The following is a 19,179-nucleotide window of genomic DNA, read 5'->3' as shown; positions in this document are numbered from 1 at the left end:
CCTGCTGTTCCGGGCATCATGCAAGCAAACTACATAAATATGAGAAAACGCGCAAGAGAGTTGTCACTCAGAGTGTCGAAGGGTCGATGTATACTGGGGCTCAGTTGAAATGCAACGTCAGGACTTTTCCGAATTAGATCACACGAAGAGAGCACAGCCTTTTCCGCCCTGCCACGTGGGTATCGGTAACTCGCCGTGATCGTATAGTGGTCAGTACTTTGCGTTGTGGCCGCAACAACCCCGGTTCGAATCCGGGTCACGGCAGAATAGGGGCGTCTGCTTTGACTACTTGCGCGAATGAAGGCAAAAAAAAGCCAATCGATGTGAACGAACGGCGCTTTACAGAGGAGTACTGCCTGACTGGATCGTTGATGAACGACAGAGGCCACTCTGACCTCTTCTCGGTTTTCTTCAATGACTTACTAAGGATCTTCTTCACATTCGCCCATGCAGGGGAAGCCAGTTACACCAAAGCAAACGCAGGAAAGTGCATTTCAAGCAGAGACCAGGAGGGACTTGTTTACACCGAGAGTGGTCGGAGAATGGAACAATGCGCCCAGCCCTGTTGCTGGAGCCGATTCTTGATGAGATCTTGGGCTCACTAAGAGGCCCCCGCTGGATGCTAATCTTTCTGTTGTTGTTGCAGGTCCTGCGCTGCTTTTGAGCCGACAGAGCTCGTCCTGGTCTGTCGGCACAGCCCAATTGCAAATGATCGGCTCCGCGTACAGAAGGAACGTGCGTTTGGTACAAGAGTGCATGAAGGCACCGGAAATACATTGGGAACAAATGACCGGTCGCTCAAGACCTCTGTGAAGTACAGGAGCGTGCAAAAAGAGGCTGTTTCCACCCGGTCTCGAACCGGGGACCTTTCGCGTGTGAGGCGAACGAGATAGCCGCTACACTACGGAAACCTGCAAGGACCGCTGCTGGTGTCTCGCTTGCGTTTCGGGCTGAGAAAGGGAAGCGTCACTTTAGGCAGGGGGCGCTGGAGAGAGGAACAAAGGGCGCGATGAAACAAAATGCCGAAACCCGGGATCAAACCAGGGACTTTTAGATCTTCAGTCTAACGCTCTCCCAACTGACCTATTTCGGCAGTGCGCAGAGCCCACAGCCACCTGCTCCAGCCTTCCTGTGTTGCGGCATGAGCGCACCAAGAGGAGCGGGAGAGTGTTGCAGGAACGTCACTCAGAAGGAAAGCCACCCAGCTGTGCCCTCTGAGCTCTGTCCAGCGCATCTTCCTCGCATGGACTCCTGCCTGCGAGGGGCAGGAAACAATTAGCAAGAACAGAGCAGCACCCCATGGGTGTCTCATGACCACACCTTAGGTTGTGACACGTGCAGGTGTGAGGGGTTGCCGGGCTACTCTGGAGCAGAGCTTGGGAGGAGGGGGGGCGGGAAAGCAGACAAAGAGGTGACACCTCAAGGTCTGCACGATCACAGCTCTCCGCCGCCCCAGGCTTCCGCTCGATAAGCTACTGGACACACCCGCCCCTCCTCACACAGACCGTGGAAAAGCCCCCGAGTGGGAGGGCTCTCTCTTCCTCCCAGGAGCTCTTGGACGCACAGACAGAGCGCGGGGAGCCGCCGCCTGCAAACACGGCTCCAGGCAGGACTCCACTCCGCAGGAGCCGCAGAGCAGAGGAGATGGGGGCAGCTTAGCTCCTGTGCAGAGACCTGAGCTGTTGTTGCTGCGGACGCTGTCTTTTCTGTTCTCGGGGTAGGAGTGAATGTTGAGTTGCCCTTAGAAATGAAGCAGAGCACTTCAACGGCACGGGTGTGTGTGTGTGCGTGCGCCCTGGTGATTCTGGGAGACAGATCGAACCTGGGCTAAAAGAGAGGGGGCTTAGCCCTCTTCCATTTGCTAGTTCAGAGTTGTACAACCCATCTGTATCTGCTAGGCGGCGCAGTCGTCGTGCACAAAGAACGCTTTGAAAAGCGTCAAAAGCAAGTCATTCCGAGTTGGTCGTTTGTGTTTTCCGTTCAGACGCGAAATGCTGACATGATCTCTCGGCTCCTCGGTTGTCATTTCTGTTCCGTAAAGGAATCACAGCACGCGTCGCCTTCCAGCACGCTGGGTCGGGACACGATGCCGAGGATCGGAGAGTGCGGTGTCTTCCTCGTTAGTATAGTGGCAAGTATCCCCGCCTGTCACGCGGGAGACCAGGGTTCGATTCCCTGACGGGGAGTAGAAAGCTTTTCTTTTACCTCCTTAGAGAAAGGACTGCCTTTCACTTCTCTGTTTTCTTTCACAGCGCCGTGCACCTTTTCATTGCTCTCGCTTTCAGAGCCTCCGCACGGCACACGACTCGACATCAGGAAGCACATTGAAGTGAAAGCAGGAAGCGCTGCGACATGCACTGTGCAGATCCCGCCACACTAAGAGGTGAGTGGGTCTGTTCGATGCACAAAGAACGCTTTGAAAGCATCAAAGGCAAATCATTCCGAGTTGGTCGTTTGTCATTTCTGCTCCGTAAAGGAATCACAGCAGGCGTCGGCTTCCAGCACGGTGGGTCGGGACACGATGCCGGGGGTCGGAGAGAGCGATGTCTTCCTCGTTAGTATAGTGGTGATTATCCGCACCTGTCACGCGGGAGACTGGGGTACATCAGGACGCGCATTGAAGTGAAAGCAGGATGCGCTGCGACATGCACTGTGCAGATCCCGCCACACTAAGAGGTGAGTGGGTCTGTTCGATCACTGCGCTAGGCGAATCCCCAATCCCCTTTTGTGCGTGCCGACAAAGGAAGCCGGTCTGTTTCCGCCCGGTTTCGAACCGGGGACCTTTCGCGTGTGAGGCGAACGTGATAACCACTACACTACGGAAACGGTGGCAATCCCTGCCCAGCGGCCCAGCGCTGAGCTTCGCCAATGCGATTCAGCTGCTTCCAGTGCCTTTATTGGAGTGCGCTGATGGACCGTGCTCTCTCTCCAGAGACCAGCACGCCTGTCATGGACGGAGCAGGAAAGGCGGCGCCACATTCTACAGCCCTCTCCACGCAATCGACGAAATCGGGCTACTGAAGTGGAGAAAATCGCCTCTCCAGAAAGTGCAAATATCATCTTGGAGAGTATAAATCCTATTGCCGAAGGTCAGCCCTGTCTACCAGAGTAACCCTCCCACCTCCTGCAGGGATGATCAGCTCGTCTCACACGCGAGAAGTCTTCAGTTGGAAACAAGCGCCCCCTCTTCTCGCGCGATTTGCACGTTCGAGTGGTTTTAATGCGGCTCCTTCGTACACGGTGCTGATCTTTTGGAAAGCAGGAGGCAAAACTGACAGGTTCCCATACCGGGAGTCGATCCCAGGCCGCCCGGGTGAAAACCAGAAATCCTAACCGCTAGACCATATGGGAGCACACACCCCTGCTGTTCCGGGCATCATGCAAGCAAACTACATAAATATGAGAAAACGCGCAAGAGAGTTGTCACTCAGAGTGTCGAAGGGTCGATGTATACTGGGGCTCAGTTGAAATGCAACGTCAGGACTTTTCCGAATTAGATCACACGAAGAGAGCACAGCCTTTTCCGCCCTGCCACGTGGGTATCGGTAACTCGCCGTGATCGTATAGTGGTCAGTACTTTGCGTTGTGGCCGCAACAACCCCGGTTCGAATCCGGGTCACGGCAGAATAGGGGCGTCTGCTTTGACTACTTGCGCGAATGAAGGCAAAAAAAAGCCAATCGATGTGAACGAACGGCGCTTTACAGAGGAGTACTGCCTGACTGGATCGTTGATGAACGACAGAGGCCACTCTGACCTCTTCTCGGTTTTCTTCAATGACTTACTAAGGATCTTCTTCACATTCGCCCATGCAGGGGAAGCCAGTTACACCAAAGCAAACGCAGGAAAGTGCATTTCAAGCAGAGACCAGGAGGGACTTGTTTACACCGAGAGTGGTCGGAGAATGGAACAATGCGCCCAGCCCTGTTGCTGGAGCCGATTCTTGATGAGATCTTGGGCTCACTAAGAGGCCCCCGCTGGATGCTAATCTTTCTGTTGTTGTTGCAGGTCCTGCGCTGCTTTTGAGCCGACAGAGCTCGTCCTGGTCTGTCGGCACAGCCCAATTGCAAATGATCGGCTCCGCGTACAGAAGGAACGTGCGTTTGGTACAAGAGTGCATGAAGGCACCGGAAATACATTGGGAACAAATGACCGGTCGCTCAAGACCTCTGTGAAGTACAGGAGCGTGCAAAAAGAGGCTGTTTCCACCCGGTCTCGAACCGGGGACCTTTCGCGTGTGAGGCGAACGAGATAGCCGCTACACTACGGAAACCTGCAAGGACCGCTGCTGGTGTCTCGCTTGCGTTTCGGGCTGAGAAAGGGAAGCGTCACTTTAGGCAGGGGGCGCTGGAGAGAGGAACAAAGGGCGCGATGAAACAAAATGCCGAAACCCGGGATCAAACCAGGGACTTTTAGATCTTCAGTCTAACGCTCTCCCAACTGACCTATTTCGGCAGTGCGCAGAGCCCACAGCCACCTGCTCCAGCCTTCCTGTGTTGCGGCATGAGCGCACCAAGAGGAGCGGGAGAGTGTTGCAGGAACGTCACTCAGAAGGAAAGCCACCCAGCTGTGCCCTCTGAGCTCTGTCCAGCGCATCTTCCTCGCATGGACTCCTGCCTGCGAGGGGCAGGAAACAATTAGCAAGAACAGAGCAGCACCCCATGGGTGTCTCATGACCACACCTTAGGTTGTGACACGTGCAGGTGTGAGGGGTTGCCGGGCTACTCTGGAGCAGAGCTTGGGAGGAGGGGGGGCGGGAAAGCAGACAAAGAGGTGACACCTCAAGGTCTGCACGATCACAGCTCTCCGCCGCCCCAGGCTTCCGCTCGATAAGCTACTGGACACACCCGCCCCTCCTCACACAGACCGTGGAAAAGCCCCCGAGTGGGAGGGCTCTCTCTTCCTCCCAGGAGCTCTTGGACGCACAGACAGAGCGCGGGGAGCCGCCGCCTGCAAACACGGCTCCAGGCAGGACTCCACTCCGCAGGAGCCGCAGAGCAGAGGAGATGGGGGCAGCTTAGCTCCTGTGCAGAGACCTGAGCTGTTGTTGCTGCGGACGCTGTCTTTTCTGTTCTCGGGGTAGGAGTGAATGTTGAGTTGCCCTTAGAAATGAAGCAGAGCACTTCAACGGCACGGGTGTGTGTGTGTGCGTGCGCCCTGGTGATTCTGGGAGACAGATCGAACCTGGGCTAAAAGAGAGGGGGCTTAGCCCTCTTCCATTTGCTAGTTCAGAGTTGTACAACCCATCTGTATCTGCTAGGCGGCGCAGTCGTCGTGCACAAAGAACGCTTTGAAAAGCGTCAAAAGCAAGTCATTCCGAGTTGGTCGTTTGTGTTTTCCGTTCAGACGCGAAATGCTGACATGATCTCTCGGCTCCTCGGTTGTCATTTCTGTTCCGTAAAGGAATCACAGCACGCGTCGCCTTCCAGCACGCTGGGTCGGGACACGATGCCGAGGATCGGAGAGTGCGGTGTCTTCCTCGTTAGTATAGTGGCAAGTATCCCCGCCTGTCACGCGGGAGACCAGGGTTCGATTCCCTGACGGGGAGTAGAAAGCTTTTCTTTTACCTCCTTAGAGAAAGGACTGCCTTTCACTTCTCTGTTTTCTTTCACAGCGCCGTGCACCTTTTCATTGCTCTCGCTTTCAGAGCCTCCGCACGGCACACGACTCGACATCAGGAAGCACATTGAAGTGAAAGCAGGAAGCGCTGCGACATGCACTGTGCAGATCCCGCCACACTAAGAGGTGAGTGGGTCTGTTCGATGCACAAAGAACGCTTTGAAAGCATCAAAGGCAAATCATTCCGAGTTGGTCGTTTGTCATTTCTGCTCCGTAAAGGAATCACAGCAGGCGTCGGCTTCCAGCACGGTGGGTCGGGACACGATGCCGGGGGTCGGAGAGAGCGATGTCTTCCTCGTTAGTATAGTGGTGATTATCCGCACCTGTCACGCGGGAGACTGGGGTACATCAGGACGCGCATTGAAGTGAAAGCAGGATGCGCTGCGACATGCACTGTGCAGATCCCGCCACACTAAGAGGTGAGTGGGTCTGTTCGATCACTGCGCTAGGCGAATCCCCAATCCCCTTTTGTGCGTGCCGACAAAGGAAGCCGGTCTGTTTCCGCCCGGTTTCGAACCGGGGACCTTTCGCGTGTGAGGCGAACGTGATAACCACTACACTACGGAAACGGTGGCAATCCCTGCCCAGCGGCCCAGCGCTGAGCTTCGCCAATGCGATTCAGCTGCTTCCAGTGCCTTTATTGGAGTGCGCTGATGGACCGTGCTCTCTCTCCAGAGACCAGCACGCCTGTCATGGACGGAGCAGGAAAGGCGGCGCCACATTCTACAGCCCTCTCCACGCAATCGACGAAATCGGGCTACTGAAGTGGAGAAAATCGCCTCTCCAGAAAGTGCAAATATCATCTTGGAGAGTATAAATCCTATTGCCGAAGGTCAGCCCTGTCTACCAGAGTAACCCTCCCACCTCCTGCAGCGATGATCAGCTCGTCTCACACGCGAGAAGTCTTCGGTTGGAAACAAGCGCCCCCTCTTCTCGCGCGTTTTGCACGTTCGAGTGGTTTTAATGCGGCTCCTTCGTACACGGTGCTGATCTTTTGGAAAGCAGGAGGCAAAACTGACACGTTCCCATGCCGGGAGTCAAACCCGGGCCGCCTGGGTGAAAACCAGGAATCCTAACCGCTAGACCATATGGGAGCACACAACCCCGCTGTTCCGGGCATCATGCAAGCAAACTACATAAATATGAGAAAACACGCAAGAGAGTTGTCACTCAGAGTGTCGAAGGGTCGATGTATACTGGGGCTCAGTTGAAACGCAACGTCAGGACTTTTCCGAATTAGGTCACACGAAGAGAGCACAGCCTTTTCCGCCCTACCATGTGTGTATCGGTAACTCGCCGTGATCGTATAGTGGTCAGTACTTTGCGTTGTGGCCGCAACAACCCCGGTTCGAATCCGGGTCACGGCAGAATAGGGGCGTCTGCTTTTACTACTTGCGCGAATGAAGGCAAAAAAAAGCCAATGGATGTGAACGAACGGCGCTTTACAGAGGAGTACTGCCTGACTGGATCGTTGATGAACGACAGAGGCCACTCCGACCTCTTCTCGGTTTTCTTCAACGACTTACTAAGGATCTTCTTCACATTCGCCCATGCAGGGGAAGCCAGTTACACCAAAGCAAACGCAGGAAAGTGCATTTCAAGCAGAGACCAGGAGGGACTTGTTTACACCGAGAGTGGTCGGAGAATGGAACAATGCGCCCAGCCCTGTTGCTGGAGCCGATTCTTGATGAGATCTTGGGCTCACTAAGAGGCCCCCGCTGGATGCTAATCTTTCTGTTGTTGTTGCAGGTCCTGCGCTGCTTTTGAGCCGACAGAGCTCGTCCTGGTCTGTCGGCACAGCCCAATTGCAAATGATCGGCTCCGCGTACAGAAGGAACGTGCGTTTGGTACAAGAGTGCATGAAGGCACCGGAAATACATTGGGAACAAATGACCGGTCGCTCAAGACCTCTGTGAAGTACAGGAGCGTGCAAAAAGAGGCTGTTTCCGCCCGGTCTCGAACCGGGGACCTTTCGCGTGTGAGGCGAACGTGATAGCCGCTACACTACGGAAACCTGCAGGGACCGCTGCTGGTGTCTCGCTTGCGTTTCGGGCTGAGAAAGGGAAGCGTCACTTTAGGCAGGGGGCGCTGGAGAGAGGAACAAAGGGCGCGATGAAACAAAATGCCGAAACCCGGGATCAAACCAGGGACTTTTAGATCTTCAGTCTAACGCTCTCCCAACTGACCTATTTCGGCAGTGCGCAGAGCCCACAGCCACCTGCTCCAGCCTTCCTGTGTTGCGGCATGAGCGCACCAAGAGGAGCGGGAGAGTGTTGCAGGAACGTCACTCAGAAGGAAAGCCACCCAGCTGTGCCCTCTGAGCTCTGTCCAGAGCATCTTCCTCGCATGGACTCCTGCCTGCGACGGGCAGGAAACAATTAGCAAGAACAGAGCAGCACCCCATGGGTGTCTCATGACCACACCTTAGGTTGTGACACGTGCAGGTGTGAGGGGTTGCCGGGCTACTCTGGAGCAGAGCTTGGGCGGAGGGGGGGCGGGAAAGCAGACAAAGAGGTGACACCTCAAGGTCTGCACGATCACAGCTCTCCGCCGCCCCAGGCTTCCGCTCGATAAGCTACTGGACACACCCGCCCCTCCTCACACAGACCGTGGAAAAGCCCCCGAGTGGGAGGGCTCTCTCTTCCTCCCAGGAGCTCTTGGACGCACAGACAGAGCGCGGGGAGCCGCCGCCTGCAAACACGGCTCCAGGCAGGACTCCACTCCGCAGGAGCCGCAGAGCAGAGGAGATGGGGGCAGCTTAGCTCCTGTGCAGAGACCTGAGCTGTTGTTGCTGCGGACACTGTCTTTTCTGTTCTCGGGGTAGGAGTGAATGTTGAGTTGCCCTTAGAAATGAAGCAGAGCACTTCAACGGCACGGGTGTGTGTGCGTGCGCCCTGGTGATTCTGGGAGACAGATCGAACCTGGGCTAAAAGAGAGGGGGCTTAGCCCTCTTCCATTTGCTAGTTCAGAGTTGTACAACCCATCTGTATCTGCTAGGCGGCGCAGTCGTCGTGCACAAAGAACGCTTTGAAAAGCGTCAAAAGCAAGTCATTCCGAGTTGGTCGTTTGTGTTTTCCGTTCAGACGCGAAATGCTGACATGATCTCTCGGCTCCTCGGTTGTCATTTCTGTTCCGTAAAGGAATCACAGCACGCGTCGCCTTCCAGCACGCTGGGTCGGGACACGATGCCGAGGATCGGAGAGTGCGGTGTCTTCCTCGTTAGTATAGTGGCAAGTATCCCCGCCTGTCACGCGGGAGACCAGGGTTCGATTCCCTGACGGGGAGTAGAAAGCTTTTCTTTTACCTCCTTAGAGAAAGGACTGCCTTTCACTTCTCTGTTTTCTTTCACAGCGCCGTGCACCTTTTCATTGCTCTCGCTTTCAGAGCCTCCGCACGGCACACGACTCGACATCAGGAAGCACATTGAAGTGAAAGCAGGAAGCGCTGCGACATGCACTGTGCAGATCCCGCCACACTAAGAGGTGAGTGGGTCTGTTCGATGCACAAAGAACGCTTTGAAAGCATCAAAGGCAAATCATTCCGAGTTGGTCGTTTGTGTTTTCTGTTCAGACGCGAAATGCTGAAATGATCTCTCGGCTCCTCGGTTGTCATTTCTGCTCCGTAAAGGAATCACAGCAGGCGTCGGCTTCCAGCACGGTGGGTCGGGACACGATGCCGGGGGTCGGAGAGAGCGATGTCTTCCTCGTTAGTATAGTGGTGATTATCCGCACCTGTCACGCGGGAGACTGGGGTACATCAGGACGCGCATTGAAGTGAAAGCAGGATGCGCTGCGACATGCACTGTGCAGATCCCGCCACACTAAAAGGTGAGTGGGTCTGTTCGATCACTGCGCTAGGCGAATCCCCAATCCCCTTTTGTGCGTGCCGACAAAGGAAGCCGGTCTGTTTCCGCCCGGTTTCGAACCGGGGACCTTTCGCGTGTGAGGCGAACGTGATAACCACTACACTACGGAAACGGTGGCAATCCCTGCCCAGCGGCCCAGCGCTGAGCTTCGCCAATGCGATTCAGCTGCTTCCAGTGCCTTTATTGGAGTGCGCTGATGGACCGTGCTCTCTCTCCAGAGACCAGCACGCCTGTCATGGACGGAGCAGGAAAGGCGGCGCCACATTCTACAGCCCTCTCCACGCAATCGACGAAATCGGGCTACTGAAGTGGAGAAAATCGCCTCTCCAGAAAGTGCAAATATCATCTTGGAGAGTATAAATCCTATTGCCGAAGGTCAGCCCTGTCTACCAGAGTAACCCTCCCACCTCCTGCAGGGATGATCAGCTCGTCTCACACGCGAGAAGTCTTCGGTTGGAAACAAGCGCCCCCTCTTCTCGCGCGATTTGCACGTTCGAGTGGTTTTAATGCGGCTCCTTCGTACACGGTGCTGATCTTTTGGAAAGCAGGAGGCAAAACTGACAGGTTCCCATACCGGGAGTCGATCCCAGGCCGCCCGGGTGAAAACCGGAAATCCTAACCGCTAGACCATATGGGAGCACACACCCCTGCTGTTCCGGGCATCATGCAAGCAAACTACATAAATATGAGAAAACGCGCAAGAGAGTTGTCACTCAGAGTGTCGAAGGGTCGATGTATACTGGGGCTCAGTTGAAATGCAACGTCAGGACTTTTCCGAATTAGATCACACGAAGAGAGCACAGCCTTTTCCGCCCTGCCACGTGGGTATCGGTAACTCGCCGTGATCGTATAGTGGTCAGTACTTTGCGTTGTGGCCGCAACAACCCCGGTTCGAATCCGGGTCACGGCAGAATAGGGGCGTCTGCTTTGACTACTTGCGCGAATGAAGGCAAAAAAAAGCCAATCGATGTGAACGAACGGCGCTTTACAGAGGAGTACTGCCTGACTGGATCGTTGATGAACGACAGAGGCCACTCTGACCTCTTCTCGGTTTTCTTCAATGACTTACTAAGGATCTTCTTCACATTCGCCCATGCAGGGGAAGCCAGTTACACCAAAGCAAACGCAGGAAAGTGCATTTCAAGCAGAGACCAGGAGGGACTTGTTTACACCGAGAGTGGTCGGAGAATGGAACAATGCGCCCAGCCCTGTTGCTGGAGCCGATTCTTGATGAGATCTTGGGCTCACTAAGAGGCCCCCGCTGGATGCTAATCTTTCTGTTGTTGTTGCAGGTCCTGCGCTGCTTTTGAGCCGACAGAGCTCGTCCTGGTCTGTCGGCACAGCCCAATTGCAAATGATCGGCTCCGCGTACAGAAGGAACGTGCGTTTGGTACAAGAGTGCATGAAGGCACCGGAAATACATTGGGAACAAATGACCGGTCGCTCAAGACCTCTGTGAAGTACAGGAGCGTGCAAAAAGAGGCTGTTTCCACCCGGTCTCGAACCGGGGACCTTTCGCGTGTGAGGCGAACGAGATAGCCGCTACACTACGGAAACCTGCAAGGACCGCTGCTGGTGTCTCGCTTGCGTTTCGGGCTGAGAAAGGGAAGCGTCACTTTAGGCAGGGGGCGCTGGAGAGAGGAACAAAGGGCGCGATGAAACAAAATGCCGAAACCCGGGATCAAACCAGGGACTTTTAGATCTTCAGTCTAACGCTCTCCCAACTGACCTATTTCGGCAGTGCGCAGAGCCCACAGCCACCTGCTCCAGCCTTCCTGTGTTGCGGCATGAGCGCACCAAGAGGAGCGGGAGAGTGTTGCAGGAACGTCACTCAGAAGGAAAGCCACCCAGCTGTGCCCTCTGAGCTCTGTCCAGCGCATCTTCCTCGCATGGACTCCTGCCTGCGAGGGGCAGGAAACAATTAGCAAGAACAGAGCAGCACCCCATGGGTGTCTCATGACCACACCTTAGGTTGTGACACGTGCAGGTGTGAGGGGTTGCCGGGCTACTCTGGAGCAGAGCTTGGGAGGAGGGGGGGCGGGAAAGCAGACAAAGAGGTGACACCTCAAGGTCTGCACGATCACAGCTCTCCGCCGCCCCAGGCTTCCGCTCGATAAGCTACTGGACACACCCGCCCCTCCTCACACAGACCGTGGAAAAGCCCCCGAGTGGGAGGGCTCTCTCTTCCTCCCAGGAGCTCTTGGACGCACAGACAGAGCGCGGGGAGCCGCCGCCTGCAAACACGGCTCCAGGCAGGACTCCACTCCGCAGGAGCCGCAGAGCAGAGGAGATGGGGGCAGCTTAGCTCCTGTGCAGAGACCTGAGCTGTTGTTGCTGCGGACGCTGTCTTTTCTGTTCTCGGGGTAGGAGTGAATGTTGAGTTGCCCTTAGAAATGAAGCAGAGCACTTCAACGGCACGGGTGTGTGTGTGTGCGTGCGCCCTGGTGATTCTGGGAGACAGATCGAACCTGGGCTAAAAGAGAGGGGGCTTAGCCCTCTTCCATTTGCTAGTTCAGAGTTGTACAACCCATCTGTATCTGCTAGGCGGCGCAGTCGTCGTGCACAAAGAACGCTTTGAAAAGCGTCAAAAGCAAGTCATTCCGAGTTGGTCGTTTGTGTTTTCCGTTCAGACGCGAAATGCTGACATGATCTCTCGGCTCCTCGGTTGTCATTTCTGTTCCGTAAAGGAATCACAGCACGCGTCGCCTTCCAGCACGCTGGGTCGGGACACGATGCCGAGGATCGGAGAGTGCGGTGTCTTCCTCGTTAGTATAGTGGCAAGTATCCCCGCCTGTCACGCGGGAGACCAGGGTTCGATTCCCTGACGGGGAGTAGAAAGCTTTTCTTTTACCTCCTTAGAGAAAGGACTGCCTTTCACTTCTCTGTTTTCTTTCACAGCGCCGTGCACCTTTTCATTGCTCTCGCTTTCAGAGCCTCCGCACGGCACACGACTCGACATCAGGAAGCACATTGAAGTGAAAGCAGGAAGCGCTGCGACATGCACTGTGCAGATCCCGCCACACTAAGAGGTGAGTGGGTCTGTTCGATGCACAAAGAACGCTTTGAAAGCATCAAAGGCAAATCATTCCGAGTTGGTCGTTTGTGTTTTCTGTTCAGACGCGAAATGCTGAAATGATCTCTCGGCTCCTCGGTTGTCATTTCTGCTCCGTAAAGGAATCACAGCAGGCGTCGGCTTCCAGCACGGTGGGTCGGGACACGATGCCGGGGGTCGGAGAGAGCGATGTCTTCCTCGTTAGTATAGTGGTGATTATCCGCACCTGTCACGCGGGAGACTGGGGTACATCAGGACGCGCATTGAAGTGAAAGCAGGATGCGCTGCGACATGCACTGTGCAGATCCCGCCACACTAAGAGGTGAGTGGGTCTGTTCGATCACTGCGCTAGGCGAATCCCCAATCCCCTTTTGTGCGTGCCGACAAAGGAAGCCGGTCTGTTTCCGCCCGGTTTCGAACCGGGGACCTTTCGCGTGTGAGGCGAACGTGATAACCACTACACTACGGAAACGGTGGCAATCCCTGCCCAGCGGCCCAGCGCTGAGCTTCGCCAATGCGATTCAGCTGCTTCCAGTGCCTTTATTGGAGTGCGCTGATGGACCGTGCTCTCTCTCCAGAGACCAGCACGCCTGTCATGGACGGAGCAGGAAAGGCGGCGCCACATTCTACAGCCCTCTCCACGCAATCGACGAAATCGGGCTACTGAAGTGGAGAAAATCGCCTCTCCAGAAAGTGCAAATATCATCTTGGAGAGTATAAATCCTATTGCCGAAGGTCAGCCCTGTCTACCAGAGTAACCCTCCCACCTCCTGCAGGGATGATCAGCTCGTCTCACACGCGAGAAGTCTTCGGTTGGAAACAAGCGCCCCCTCTTCTCGCGCGATTTGCACGTTCGAGTGGTTTTAATGCGGCTCCTTCGTACACGGTGCTGATCTTTTGGAAAGCAGGAGGCAAAACTGACAGGTTCCCATACCGGGAGTCGATCCCAGGCCGCCCGGGTGAAAACCGGAAATCCTAACCGCTAGACCATATGGGAGCACACACCCCTGCTGTTCCGGGCATCATGCAAGCAAACTACATAAATATGAGAAAACGCGCAAGAGAGTTGTCACTCAGAGTGTCGAAGGGTCGATGTATACTGGGGCTCAGTTGAAATGCAACGTCAGGACTTTTCCGAATTAGATCACACGAAGAGAGCACAGCCTTTTCCGCCCTGCCACGTGGGTATCGGTAACTCGCCGTGATCGTATAGTGGTCAGTACTTTGCGTTGTGGCCGCAACAACCCCGGTTCGAATCCGGGTCACGGCAGAATAGGGGCGTCTGCTTTGACTACTTGCGCGAATGAAGGCAAAAAAAAGCCAATCGATGTGAACGAACGGCGCTTTACAGAGGAGTACTGCCTGACTGGATCGTTGATGAACGACAGAGGCCACTCTGACCTCTTCTCGGTTTTCTTCAATGACTTACTAAGGATCTTCTTCACATTCGCCCATGCAGGGGAAGCCAGTTACACCAAAGCAAACGCAGGAAAGTGCATTTCAAGCAGAGACCAGGAGGGACTTGTTTACACCGAGAGTGGTCGGAGAATGGAACAATGCGCCCAGCCCTGTTGCTGGAGCCGATTCTTGATGAGATCTTGGGCTCACTAAGAGGCCCCCGCTGGATGCTAATCTTTCTGTTGTTGTTGCAGGTCCTGCGCTGCTTTTGAGCCGACAGAGCTCGTCCTGGTCTGTCGGCACAGCCCAATTGCAAATGATCGGCTCCGCGTACAGAAGGAACGTGCGTTTGGTACAAGAGTGCATGAAGGCACCGGAAATACATTGGGAACAAATGACCGGTCGCTCAAGACCTCTGTGAAGTACAGGAGCGTGCAAAAAGAGGCTGTTTCCACCCGGTCTCGAACCGGGGACCTTTCGCGTGTGAGGCGAACGAGATAGCCGCTACACTACGGAAACCTGCAAGGACCGCTGCTGGTGTCTCGCTTGCGTTTCGGGCTGAGAAAGGGAAGCGTCACTTTAGGCAGGGGGCGCTGGAGAGAGGAACAAAGGGCGCGATGAAACAAAATGCCGAAACCCGGGATCAAACCAGGGACTTTTAGATCTTCAGTCTAACGCTCTCCCAACTGACCTATTTCGGCAGTGCGCAGAGCCCACAGCCACCTGCTCCAGCCTTCCTGTGTTGCGGCATGAGCGCACCAAGAGGAGCGGGAGAGTGTTGCAGGAACGTCACTCAGAAGGAAAGCCACCCAGCTGTGCCCTCTGAGCTCTGTCCAGCGCATCTTCCTCGCATGGACTCCTGCCTGCGAGGGGCAGGAAACAATTAGCAAGAACAGAGCAGCACCCCATGGGTGTCTCATGACCACACCTTAGGTTGTGACACGTGCAGGTGTGAGGGGTTGCCGGGCTACTCTGGAGCAGAGCTTGGGAGGAGGGGGGGCGGGAAAGCAGACAAAGAGGTGACACCTCAAGGTCTGCACGATCACAGCTCTCCGCCGCCCCAGGCTTCCGCTCGATAAGCTACTGGACACACCCGCCCCTCCTCACACAGACCGTGGAAAAGCCCCCGAGTGGGAGGGCTCTCTCTTCCTCCCAGGAGCTCTTGGACGCACAGACAGAGCGCGGGGAGCCGCCGCCTGCAAACACGGCTCCAGGCAGGACTCCACTCCGCAGGAGCCGCAGAGCAGAGGAGATGGGGGCAGCTTAGCTCCTGTGCAGAGACCTGAGCTGTTGTTGCTGCGGACGCTGTCTTTTCTGTTCTCGGGGTAGGAGTGAATGTTGAGTTGCCCTTAGAAATGAAGCAGAGCACTTCAACGGCACGGGTGTGTGTGTGTGCGTGCGCCCTGGTGATTCTGGGAGACAGATCGAACCTGGGCTAAAAGAGAGGGGGCTTAGCCCTCTTCCATTTGCTAGTTCAGAGTTGTACAACCCATCTGTATCTGCTAGGCGGCGCAGTCGTCGTGCACAAAGAACGCTTTGAAAAGCGTCAAAAGCAAGTCATTCCGAGTTGGTCGTTTGTGTTTTCCGTTCAGACGCGAAATGCTGACATGATCTCTCGGCTCCTCGGTTGTCATTTCTGTTCCGTAAAGGAATCACAGCACGCGTCGCCTTCCAGCACGCTGGGTCGGGACACGATGCCGAGGATCGGAGAGTGCGGTGTCTTCCTCGTTAGTATAGTGGCAAGTATCCCCGCCTGTCACGCGGGAGACCAGGGTTCGATTCCCTGACGGGGAGTAGAAAGCTTTTCTTTTACCTCCTTAGAGAAAGGACTGCCTTTCACTTCTCTGTTTTCTTTCACAGCGCCGTGCACCTTTTCATTGCTCTCGCTTTCAGAGCCTCCGCACGGCACACGACTCGACATCAGGAAGCACATTGAAGTGAAAGCAGGAAGCGCTGCGACATGCACTGTGCAGATCCCGCCACACTAAGAGGTGAGTGGGTCTGTTCGATGCACAAAGAACGCTTTGAAAGCATCAAAGGCAAATCATTCCGAGTTGGTCGTTTGTGTTTTCTGTTCAGACGCGAAATGCTGAAATGATCTCTCGGCTCCTCGGTTGTCATTTCTGCTCCGTAAAGGAATCACAGCAGGCGTCGGCTTCCAGCACGGTGGGTCGGGACACGATGCCGGGGGTCGGAGAGAGCGATGTCTTCCTCGTTAGTATAGTGGTGATTATCCGCACCTGTCACGCGGGAGACTGGGGTACATCAGGACGCGCATTGAAGTGAAAGCAGGATGCGCTGCGACATGCACTGTGCAGATCCCGCCACACTAAGAGGTGAGTGGGTCTGTTCGATCACTGCGCTAGGCGAATCCCCAATCCCCTTTTGTGCGTGCCGACAAAGGAAGCCAGTCTGTTTCCGCCCGGTTTCGAACCGGGGACCTTTCGCGTGTGAGGCGAACGTGATAACCACTACACTACGGAAACGGTGGCAATCCCTGCCCAGCGGCCCAGCGCTGAGCTTCGCCAATGCGATTCAGCTGCTTCCAGTGCCTTTATTGGAGTGCGCTGATGGACCGTGCTCTCTCTCCAGAGACCAGCACGCCTGTCATGGACGGAGCAGGAAAGGCGGCGCCACATTCTACAGCCCTCTCCACGCAATCGACGAAATCGGGCTACTGAAGTGGAGAAAATCGCCTCTCCAGAAAGTGCAAATATCATCTTGGAGAGTATAAATCCTATTGCCGAAGGTCAGCCCTGTCTACCAGAGTAACCCTCCCACCTCCTGCAGGGATGATCAGCTCGTCTCACACGCGAGAAGTCTTCGGTTGGAAACAAGCGCCCCCTCTTCTCGCGCGATTTGCACGTTCGAGTGGTTTTAATGCGGCTCCTTCGTACACGGTGCTGATCTTTTGGAAAGCAGGAGGCAAAACTGACAGGTTCCCATACCGGGAGTCGATCCCAGGCCGCCCGGGTGAAAACCAGAAATCCTAACCGCTAGACCATATGGGAGCACACACCCCTGCTGTTCCGGGCATCATGCAAGCAAACTACATAAATATGAGAAAACGCGCAAGAGAGTTGTCACTCAGAGTGTCGAAGGGTCGATGTATACTGGGGCTCAGTTGAAATGCAACGTCAGGACTTTTCCGAATTAGATCACACGAAGAGAGCACAGCCTTTTCCGCCCTGCCACGTGGGTATCGGTAACTCGCCGTGATCGTATAGTGGTCAGTACTTTGCGTTGTGGCCGCAACAACCCCGGTTCGAATCCGGGTCACGGCAGAATAGGGGCGTCTGCTTTGACTACTTGCGCGAATGAAGGCAAAAAAAAGCCAATCGATGTGAACGAACGGCGCTTTACAGAGGAGTACTGCCTGACTGGATCGTTGATGAACGACAGAGGCCACTCTGACCTCTTCTCGGTTTTCTTCAATGACTTACTAAGGATCTTCTTCACATTCGCCCATGCAGGGGAAGCCAGTTACACCAAAGCAAACGCAGGAAAGTGCATTTCAAGCAGAGACCAGGAGGGACTTGTTTACACCGAGAGTGGTCGGAGAATGGAACAATGCGCCCAGCCCTGTTGCTGGAGCCGATTCTTGATGAGATCTTGGGCTCACTAAGAGGCCCCCGCTGGATGCTAATCTTTCTGTTGTTGTTGCAGGTCCTGCGCTGCTTTTGAGCCGACAGAGCTCGTCCTGGTCTGTCGGCACAGCCCAATTGCAAATGATCGGCTCCGCGTACAGAAGGAACGTGCGTTTGGTACAAGAGTGCATGAAGGCACCGGAAATACATTGGGAACAAATGACCGGTCGCTCAAGACCTCTGTGAAGTACAGGAGCGTGCAAAAAGAGGCTGTTTCCACCCGGTCTCGAACCGGGGACCTTTCGCGTGTGAGGCGAACGAGATAGCCGCTACACTACGGAAACCTGCAAGGACCGCTGCTGGTGTCTCGCTTGCGTTTCGGGCTGAGAAAGGGAAGCGTCACTTTAGGCAGGGGGCGCTGGAGAGAGGAACAAAGGGCGCGATGAAACAAAATGCCGAAACCCGGGATCAAACCAGGGACTTTTAGATCTTCAGTCTAACGCTCTCCCAACTGACCTATTTCGGCAGTGCGCAGAGCCCACAGCCACCTGCTCCAGCCTTCCTGTGTTGCGGCATGAGCGCACCAAGAGGAGCGGGAGAGTGTTGCAGGAACGTCACTCAGAAGGAAAGCCACCCAGCTGTGCCCTCTGAGCTCTGTCCAGCGCATCTTCCTCGCATGGACTCCTGCCTGCGAGGGGCAGGAAACAATTAGCAAGAACAGAGCAGCACCCCATGGGTGTCTCATGACCACACCTTAGGTTGTGACACGTGCAGGTGTGAGGGGTTGCCGGGCTACTCTGGAGCAGAGCTTGGGAGGAGGGGGGGCGGGAAAGCAGACAAAGAGGTGACACCTCAAGGTCTGCACGATCACAGCTCTCCGCCGCCCCAGGCTTCCGCTCGATAAGCTACTGGACACACCCGCCCCTCCTCACACAGACCGTGGAAAAGCCCCCGAGTGGGAGGGCTCTCTCTTCCTCCCAGGAGCTCTTGGACGCACAGACAGAGCGCGGGGAGCCGCCGCCTGCAAACACGGCTCCAGGCAGGACTCCACTCCGCAGGAGCCGCAGAGCAGAGGAGATGGGGGCAGCTTAGCTCCTGTGCAGAGACCTGAGCTGTTGTTGCTGCGGACGCTGTCTTTTCTGTTCTCGGGGTAGGAGTGAATGTTGAGTTGCCCTTAGAAATGAAGCAGAGCACTTCAACGGCACGGGTGTGTGTGTGTGCGTGCGCCCTGGTGATTCTGGGAGACAGATCGAACCTGGGCTAAAAGAGAGGGGGCTTAGCCCTCTTCCATTTGCTAGTTCAGAGTTGTACAACCCATCTGTATCTGCTAGGCGGCGCAGTCGTCGTGCACAAAGAACGCTTTGAAAAGCGTCAAAAGCAAGTCATTCCGAGTTGGTCGTTTGTGTTTTCCGTTCAGACGCGAAATGCTGACATGATCTCTCGGCTCCTCGGTTGTCATTTCTGTTCCGTAAAGGAATCACAGCACGCGTCGCCTTCCAGCACGCTGGGTCGGGACACGATGCCGAGGATCGGAGAGTGCGGTGTCTTCCTCGTTAGTATAGTGGCAAGTATCCCCGCCTGTCACGCGGGAGACCAGGGTTCGATTCCCTGACGGGGAGTAGAAAGCTTTTCTTTTACCTCCTTAGAGAAAGGACTGCCT

At 55.3% G+C, this 19,179-nt stretch overlaps 11 non-coding genes across 11 annotated transcripts; 6 read left to right on the top strand and 5 right to left on the bottom strand.

Moving 5' to 3' along the window:
- The first annotated feature begins 192 nt into the window (after window positions 1–192).
- On the top strand, window positions 193–264 carry trnah-gug (transfer RNA histidin (anticodon GUG)). The gene has a single exon. It is a non-coding gene; the product is annotated as a tRNA-His (tRNA).
- Window positions 265–2,753: 2,489 nt separating this feature from the next.
- Window positions 2,754–2,826, bottom strand: trnav-cac (transfer RNA valine (anticodon CAC)). Its single transcript has one exon. It is a non-coding gene; the product is annotated as a tRNA-Val (tRNA).
- A 726-nt stretch (window positions 2,827–3,552) lies between these two features.
- On the top strand, window positions 3,553–3,624 carry trnah-gug (transfer RNA histidin (anticodon GUG)). Its single transcript has one exon. It is a non-coding gene; the product is annotated as a tRNA-His (tRNA).
- Window positions 3,625–6,113: 2,489 nt separating this feature from the next.
- Window positions 6,114–6,186, bottom strand: trnav-cac (transfer RNA valine (anticodon CAC)). The gene has a single exon. It is a non-coding gene; the product is annotated as a tRNA-Val (tRNA).
- Window positions 6,187–6,912: 726 nt separating this feature from the next.
- On the top strand, window positions 6,913–6,984 carry trnah-gug (transfer RNA histidin (anticodon GUG)). The gene has a single exon. It is a non-coding gene; the product is annotated as a tRNA-His (tRNA).
- Window positions 6,985–9,521: 2,537 nt separating this feature from the next.
- On the bottom strand, window positions 9,522–9,594 carry trnav-cac (transfer RNA valine (anticodon CAC)). The gene has a single exon. It is a non-coding gene; the product is annotated as a tRNA-Val (tRNA).
- A 726-nt stretch (window positions 9,595–10,320) lies between these two features.
- trnah-gug (transfer RNA histidin (anticodon GUG)) lies at window positions 10,321–10,392 on the top strand. The gene has a single exon. It is a non-coding gene; the product is annotated as a tRNA-His (tRNA).
- Window positions 10,393–12,933: 2,541 nt separating this feature from the next.
- On the bottom strand, window positions 12,934–13,006 carry trnav-cac (transfer RNA valine (anticodon CAC)). The gene has a single exon. It is a non-coding gene; the product is annotated as a tRNA-Val (tRNA).
- Window positions 13,007–13,732: 726 nt separating this feature from the next.
- trnah-gug (transfer RNA histidin (anticodon GUG)) lies at window positions 13,733–13,804 on the top strand. The gene has a single exon. It is a non-coding gene; the product is annotated as a tRNA-His (tRNA).
- Window positions 13,805–16,345: 2,541 nt separating this feature from the next.
- Window positions 16,346–16,418, bottom strand: trnav-cac (transfer RNA valine (anticodon CAC)). Its single transcript has one exon. It is a non-coding gene; the product is annotated as a tRNA-Val (tRNA).
- A 726-nt stretch (window positions 16,419–17,144) lies between these two features.
- Window positions 17,145–17,216, top strand: trnah-gug (transfer RNA histidin (anticodon GUG)). The gene has a single exon. It is a non-coding gene; the product is annotated as a tRNA-His (tRNA).
- Window positions 17,217–19,179: the final 1,963 nt, after the last annotated feature.

Source organism: Atractosteus spatula, unplaced genomic scaffold, assembly GCF_055471065.1.
Source record: "Atractosteus spatula isolate fAtrSpa1 unplaced genomic scaffold, fAtrSpa1.hap1 Scaffold_30, whole genome shotgun sequence".
Lineage (NCBI taxonomy): Eukaryota > Metazoa > Chordata > Actinopteri > Semionotiformes > Lepisosteidae > Atractosteus > Atractosteus spatula.
This window is presented reverse-complemented; position numbering and strand designations above follow the sequence as displayed.